The following is a 6,535-nucleotide window of genomic DNA, read 5'->3' as shown; positions in this document are numbered from 1 at the left end:
AATCCCTTCCTGTTGTATATGTTACAAATGCATTATTCTAGTCTGCTGTTTGTCTTTTAGTATTATGATGATCTTGTCATTCAGAATCTGACATTTTGACATAATCAAAATTTTCATTCTATCCCTGTATACTTTATGCTTTTTGTATCCTACTGCTTAAGAAGTTTTTTCCTACCCTAATATCCTAAAAATATTCTCTATTTTCTTCTAGTTGCTATAATTTTTTCTATGTTTTTAATGTGTAGGTCTTTAACCTGCATGAAATTCCTTTTCTTTTTTCTGTGTAAGATAGAGATCTAATTTTCTTTCTGCAGGAAGCCTAGCTGCCCAGGACCTTTTATCGAGTAGTTTATCCTTCCCTCTCTGAACTGTAATGCCAGCTCCATTAAATGTCAGTGTCCATATATGCAGTGACCTATTTTGGAACTTCTAATCTGCTCAACTCTTATCTATGGATCAGCCAAAGCCACACTGTGGTACTTATTTAGTACTTATTCATAATAAACTCCCAAGCCCCGTAAAATAAGCATTCCCTTCTTGTTATTCTTTTTCAGAATTCTTTGGATTTTTTTGCACTTTCTTCTACCAGGTGAATTTCAAAACAACTTTGCAAAGTTTTGTAGAAAACCGTGTTAGAGTTTTCATTGGAATTGCACTAGTATTAGATATACTTGGGGGAAGATCCCCATCGTTACCATACTGAACCTTTCTATTCATGAGACAGTTTCTTTTTTAAGATACGTTTTCAAGACAGGTTTTGAAATTTTCTCAGCAAAAAAAATCTTACTTTTTTTGTTTTATTTATTCTTAGGCATCAAGTTACTTTTATTGCTAGATTAGATTTTTTAAATTTCTTTGTGCAAATATTAGCTTATAGGAATTCCATTTGTTTTTGAAGGCAGCTTTATATGATCCATCTTGTTGAATAATTTTATTAGTTCTGTAGGATTTCTTAGATTTTCTAAATAGACCATCATACCACGAACAAATAATGATAATTTGTCTCTTCCTTTTATTTATTTAATTTTTATGTTTATTTATTTACTTAAATTTTTTTTAAGTTTAATTATTTTTGAAAGAGAGAGAGAGAGACAGAGTGTGAGCAGGGTAGGGGCAGAGAGAGAGGGAGACACAGAATCTGAAGCAGGCTCCAGGCTCTGAGCTGTCAGCACAGAGCCCGATGCGGGGCTTGAACTTACGAACCGAGGGATCATGATCTGAGCCAAAGTCAGGCATTTAATCGACTCAGCCACCCAGGCACCCCAATGTTTACTTATTTTTGAGACAGAGAGAAACAGAGCATGAGTGCGGGAGGGGTAGAGAGAGAGGGAGACACAGAATCTGAAACAGGCTCCAGGCTCCAGGCTCCGAGCTGTCAGCACAGAGCCCGACGCAGGGTTTAAACCCACCAACCGTGAGATCGTGACCTGAGCTGAAGTTAGATTTTTAATGGAGTGAGCCACCCAGGAGCGCCTGTCGCTTCCTTTTAGATCCATGTTTCTCCATTGCCTTATTGGCTACAAGTTCTACTGCAGTGCTGATAACTGTATCACCAGTGGGTAGTGGATATCTTTGTCTTGTTCTTGACTTTCATACTTACTAAATACTTATTTTAGGATCTTGGACAAAATGTATTTTGATATGATAGAGATTTTTGTTAGATGCCTTTTTTCTTTTAAAGTCCAGTGTGTTCAGCTTCCCTTGTACTTAAACTTTGTTAAGAACTGTCTTTGTAAGTCACGGATGGGTTGTAAATTTTCCTGAATGCTTGGAATGCATCTATTGCAGGAAGCACGTGGGTTGCCTCTTTCAATCTGCTACTTGGTGAATGACACTGATAGATTGTCTTCAGTTAAAACTTCTGTGCATTCCTGGGGTAAACAGGCTTGGTCTTATTTTTAAAACATATTCTTCTCTGGTCCTAAACTGGATTTGTTAGTCTTTTACTTGGAGTTTTTACATCTATATCTATAAGTGAGTTTGGCATGTAGTTTTCTGGATTATACTGTCTTTGACACATTTTGGACTCAAATTAGATTGTCTCATAAAATAAATTGAATGCCTTTTTTTCTTTGTCTATTCTCTGGAACAGTGTGTATAAGATAGGAATTATCTGTTCCTTAGTGATCATAATAATACTCAGCTAGAAATCTTTCTGGCTCTGTTTTCTTTTTAGAGAAGATATTTTTTACTGCTGATTCAATCTCATTATTTTGCTATTCCCATATTAGCAGCAGGTAACACACAGTGTGAGCCCCCGTTCTCATCCTTGCCTTTCAACAACTAATTCTTATTTAATCAACAGTCTTATGACCTAGATACAATTATTATTCCCATTTTACTTATGAAGAAACTGAGGCAAAGAGGGGTTAGGTAGTTTGCTCAAGCTCACACAGTAATGGCAGAGCCAAAATCAAACCCAGGCAGTCTGGCTGCAGAATCTATGCTCTTAACCACTAGAGTATAGTGAATTTCTCTATTTCATTTTGGGTAAATTGTATGTTAATTTACATATTCCTAGAAAATTATACCTTTCTCTTAAAATTCCATAATGATTGGCTTAAGAGTATTATAATACTCACATGATGTTTTGAAATCTCTACCATACATTTTTTATCGCTAATATTTTCTTTCACCATCTCCAATAATAAATGAGACTACATTCTTACATAAATTATGTTAAGATGAATTATGTTTTTAGTGTATATGCACCATTGTTTTTTATTTTTTTAATATATGAAATTTATTGTCAAATTGGTTTCCATACAACACCCAGTGCTCATCCCAAATGCACCATTGTTTTTTTAATGTTTATTTATTTTTGTGTGAGAGAGACAGAGTGCAAGCAGGGGAGGAGCAGAGAGAGAGGGAGACAGAGGATCTGAAGTGGGCTCTGCACTGACAGCAGAGCCCGAAGTGGGGCTTGAGCTCATGGCTTCTGAGCTGAAGTCGGGTGTTCAGCCAACTGAGCCACCCTATATGCACCGTTCTTATCTGATGTGTCTATTCATCCTGTTCATTTTTTCTTTACTCCTTCCTCTTCTCTTTTCCTGATGTTTACTGAATCGATAGTATCATCTATCCTCTTTTCTTCCCTTCTACTGATTCAGGGTAACAAAGTCTTTATTCTTTTAGAAGAAGCCCGCATACATTTTAAGCTTATGTTCTAACAGACTGTAAAGTTGCTACGTGCAGCCTCCTCCCTAACGTGATAAAGACTCGTGTGCACTATAGCTTCCTTCTAAAGGCTCGCATTTTGCAGGCTTACTGCTGCCCATGTTGACTTCTGACCTTCTATTAACAGGAACAAGGAACGTGTTTGGTGTGATTTGCTTTTCTAAAACGCCCAATACTAATTTAGATTTCCAACATATTTTACTGTTTTCTTTTCTCCTTCTTGCTTTGTTCAGTGGGTTTGTTTTCTGTCTTCCTTCATGAAGCACATTCTTCAGCGGTTCTTCCAACAAGGGGCTGTGGGCAGTAAACACTCGCTGTCTGTACATTTGTTTCATTTATCACTCCTTCACCAAAAACCATTGATCTGTGCACACAGTTCTAACTTCATTTTTCTTTTCTCTCGTGAACTGAAAGATATTCCCTTCTTTCTCACCTGTTCTTACAATGTGAAGTCTACAGAGTGCACTTGCTTCTTTGCAGGTTGTCTGCAAGTCTGCATTTCCTTCTCGAATCCTCTAGGATTTTCCCTTCACTGCTGATGTTCCATGTGTTAGGTGTGAAATCTCTTATTTATCCTACTTGTGGTTTTTCATTCCACTGTAAGAATGTATGTTTCAATTCGGAACACTCTTAGGCATTCGCTCTTTCAAAGTTGATTCTGCCTTCTACCTCATTCTCTGTATTGCCCGAGTCCAGAACTTCCACGAAACGTGTGGTGGGATATCTCCTGTTACACTCTGTGTCTGTCTCTTCATTCTGCATTCTAAGTGATTTCCCAAAGGCTGTTTTCCAATTTGTTAATTCTGTGTTCACCTGTTTTTAGTCTTAACAAATCTATTGAGATTTTAATTTCAGTGATAATTTTTTTTTAATTTTTCAAAAATGTTTATTTTTGAGAAAGAGAAAGACAAAGCGTGAGCGGGGAGGGGCAGAGAGAGGGAGACACACAATCCGAAGGGGGCTCCATGCTCTGAACTGTCAGCACAGACCCTAACGTGGGGCTTGATCCCACGAACTGTGAGATATGACCTGAGCCCAAGTCGGATGCTTAACTGACTGAACCACCCAGGAGTCCCTATTTCAGTGATTCTGTTTTCATTTATAGGATTCCCACTTCATTATTTCTTAAATCCATCAATTATTTTCCAGAATTATTTGGAAAAAATTTGTTTAGTTCTTACTTTACATTAAAATAAAACCTAGGGGCGCCTGGGTGGCTCAGTTGGTTAAGTGTCTGACTTCGGCTCAGGTCATGATCTCACGGCTTGTGAGTCTGAGCCCTGCGTCAGGCTCTGTGCTGACAGCTCAGAGCCTGGAGCCTGCTTCGGACTGTGTCTCCCTCTCTCTCTCTATCCCTCCTCCGCTAATGCTCTGTCTCTCTCTGTCTCTCAAAAATAAACATTAAAAAAAGTTTTTAAATAAAATAAAATCTAGATGGATTTATAGAGTTAAATGAATGGAAATTAAAGGAAAAAATATTTTGCAAATCTCTAGATGAAGATAGATTTTCTAGGTTTCAAAAATCCCAGATCTACTTTTGTAATCTTAAAAAACAATAGTGATAATTTGAATATATAGACTTTAAGTGTCTACAGCTAAAGATGCAGCATAAGCAAAATTTAAAATCAGATAGTAAATTGAAGGCATAGCTACAAAAGTATGGCAAAGTATTACTACCTTTAACATATGAAGGACTCCTAGAAATTGATAAGAAAAACATAAAAATATAAATGGCTAATAAACATTCAAATTGTCTTCCTTTACTAATAATTAAATAGTAATAAAACAAATTCTCTGACATCTACCATATTAAAATATTTTGCTTTTAATAAGAATATACAAAGCTTGCTATGAGAGCATAAAATACAATAGTTTTGAAAACATTTTGCAATATATACTAAGCAACGTACAAATATTCTCTATATTTTTTTAAGTATGCTACCTTTTTGATATACTAATTTCACTTTTAGGAATCTAACCCAAGGCATCAATCCCAAATGCTGGGGAGAAAAACCTTTATGCCATCTTCTGAGGGAAAGAGAAATTGGAAACAATCTAGAGGTACAATAAAGAGGGGGAAAAGTAACTGTTACATCTGTACAAGAAAATACTACTACTCAGTCTTTGAGATTTATGCTTACCCTATAGTGATCAAAATAGTACGGCACTGGCACAAAAACAGACACATGGTGAATGGAACAAAATAGAAAGTCCAGAAACAAACCCACAATTATGCAATCAATTAATCTTTGCTAAAGGAGGCAAGAAGATGCAATGTGTAAAAAAAGCTTCTTCAACAAATGGTGTTGGCAAAACTGGACAGCTACATGCAAAAGAATGAAACTGGACCACTTCCTTAGACCATACACAAAAAAGAAATCAAAATGGATTAAGGGCCTAAAAATCCCAGAAGAGAACATAGGTAGTAATTTCTCTCACATGGGCCATAGCAACATTTCTAGATATCTTTACTGCAACAAAAGCAAAAATAAACTATTGGGCCTATATCAAAACAGAAAGCTCCTGCATAGCAAAGGAAGCAACAACAAAACTAAAAGGCAACTTACTGAATGGGAGGAGATATTTACAAATGACATATCTGATAAAGGCTTAGTATCCAAAATATATAAAGAACGTACAAAACTCAACACCAAATAACACAAATAATCCTATTAAAAAATGGGGAGAAGCCATGGACAGACATTTCTGCAAAGAATACATACAGGTGGCCAACAGGCACATGAAAAGATGCTCAACATCACTCATCATCAGGGAAATGCAAATCAAAACCACATGAGATATCACCCACACCTGTCAAAATGGCTAAAATCAAAAATTCAAGCAACAACAAGAGTTGGCAAGGATGTAGAGAAAAGGGAACACTGTGCAGTGTTGGTGGGAATGCAAAGTGGTGCAGCCACTATGGAGACAGTATGAAGGGTCCTCAAAATATTACAAATAGAACTCCCTATGGTCCAGTAACCGCACTACTAGGTATTTATCCAAAGATTACGAAAACAGTAATTCCAAGGGATACATACACCCCCATGTTCCTTGTAGCATTACTTACGAGAGCCAACCTGTGGAAGCAACCCAAGTTTCCATAAGTAGATGAATGGATAAAGAAGATGTGAAGATGTGATGCGTATTGATATTATATATTATATATTATATATATAATAGAATATTATTCAGCCATAAAAGATGAATGAAATCTTGCCATTTGCAACAACACAGATGGAGCTGAGTATAATGCTAAGTGAAATAAGCCAGTCAAGGAAAGACAAATACCATGTAATTTCATTCACATGTGGAATTTAAGAAATAAGATAGTGACAAAGGAAAAAAAAAAAAAAAA

The sequence above is a fragment of the Panthera uncia genome, chromosome D1, assembly GCF_023721935.1.
Source record: "Panthera uncia isolate 11264 chromosome D1, Puncia_PCG_1.0, whole genome shotgun sequence".
In the NCBI taxonomy this organism is placed as follows: domain Eukaryota; kingdom Metazoa; phylum Chordata; class Mammalia; order Carnivora; family Felidae; genus Panthera; species Panthera uncia.
The sequence above is the reverse complement of the archived record's forward strand: the minus strand, read 5'-3'. Positions refer to the sequence as shown.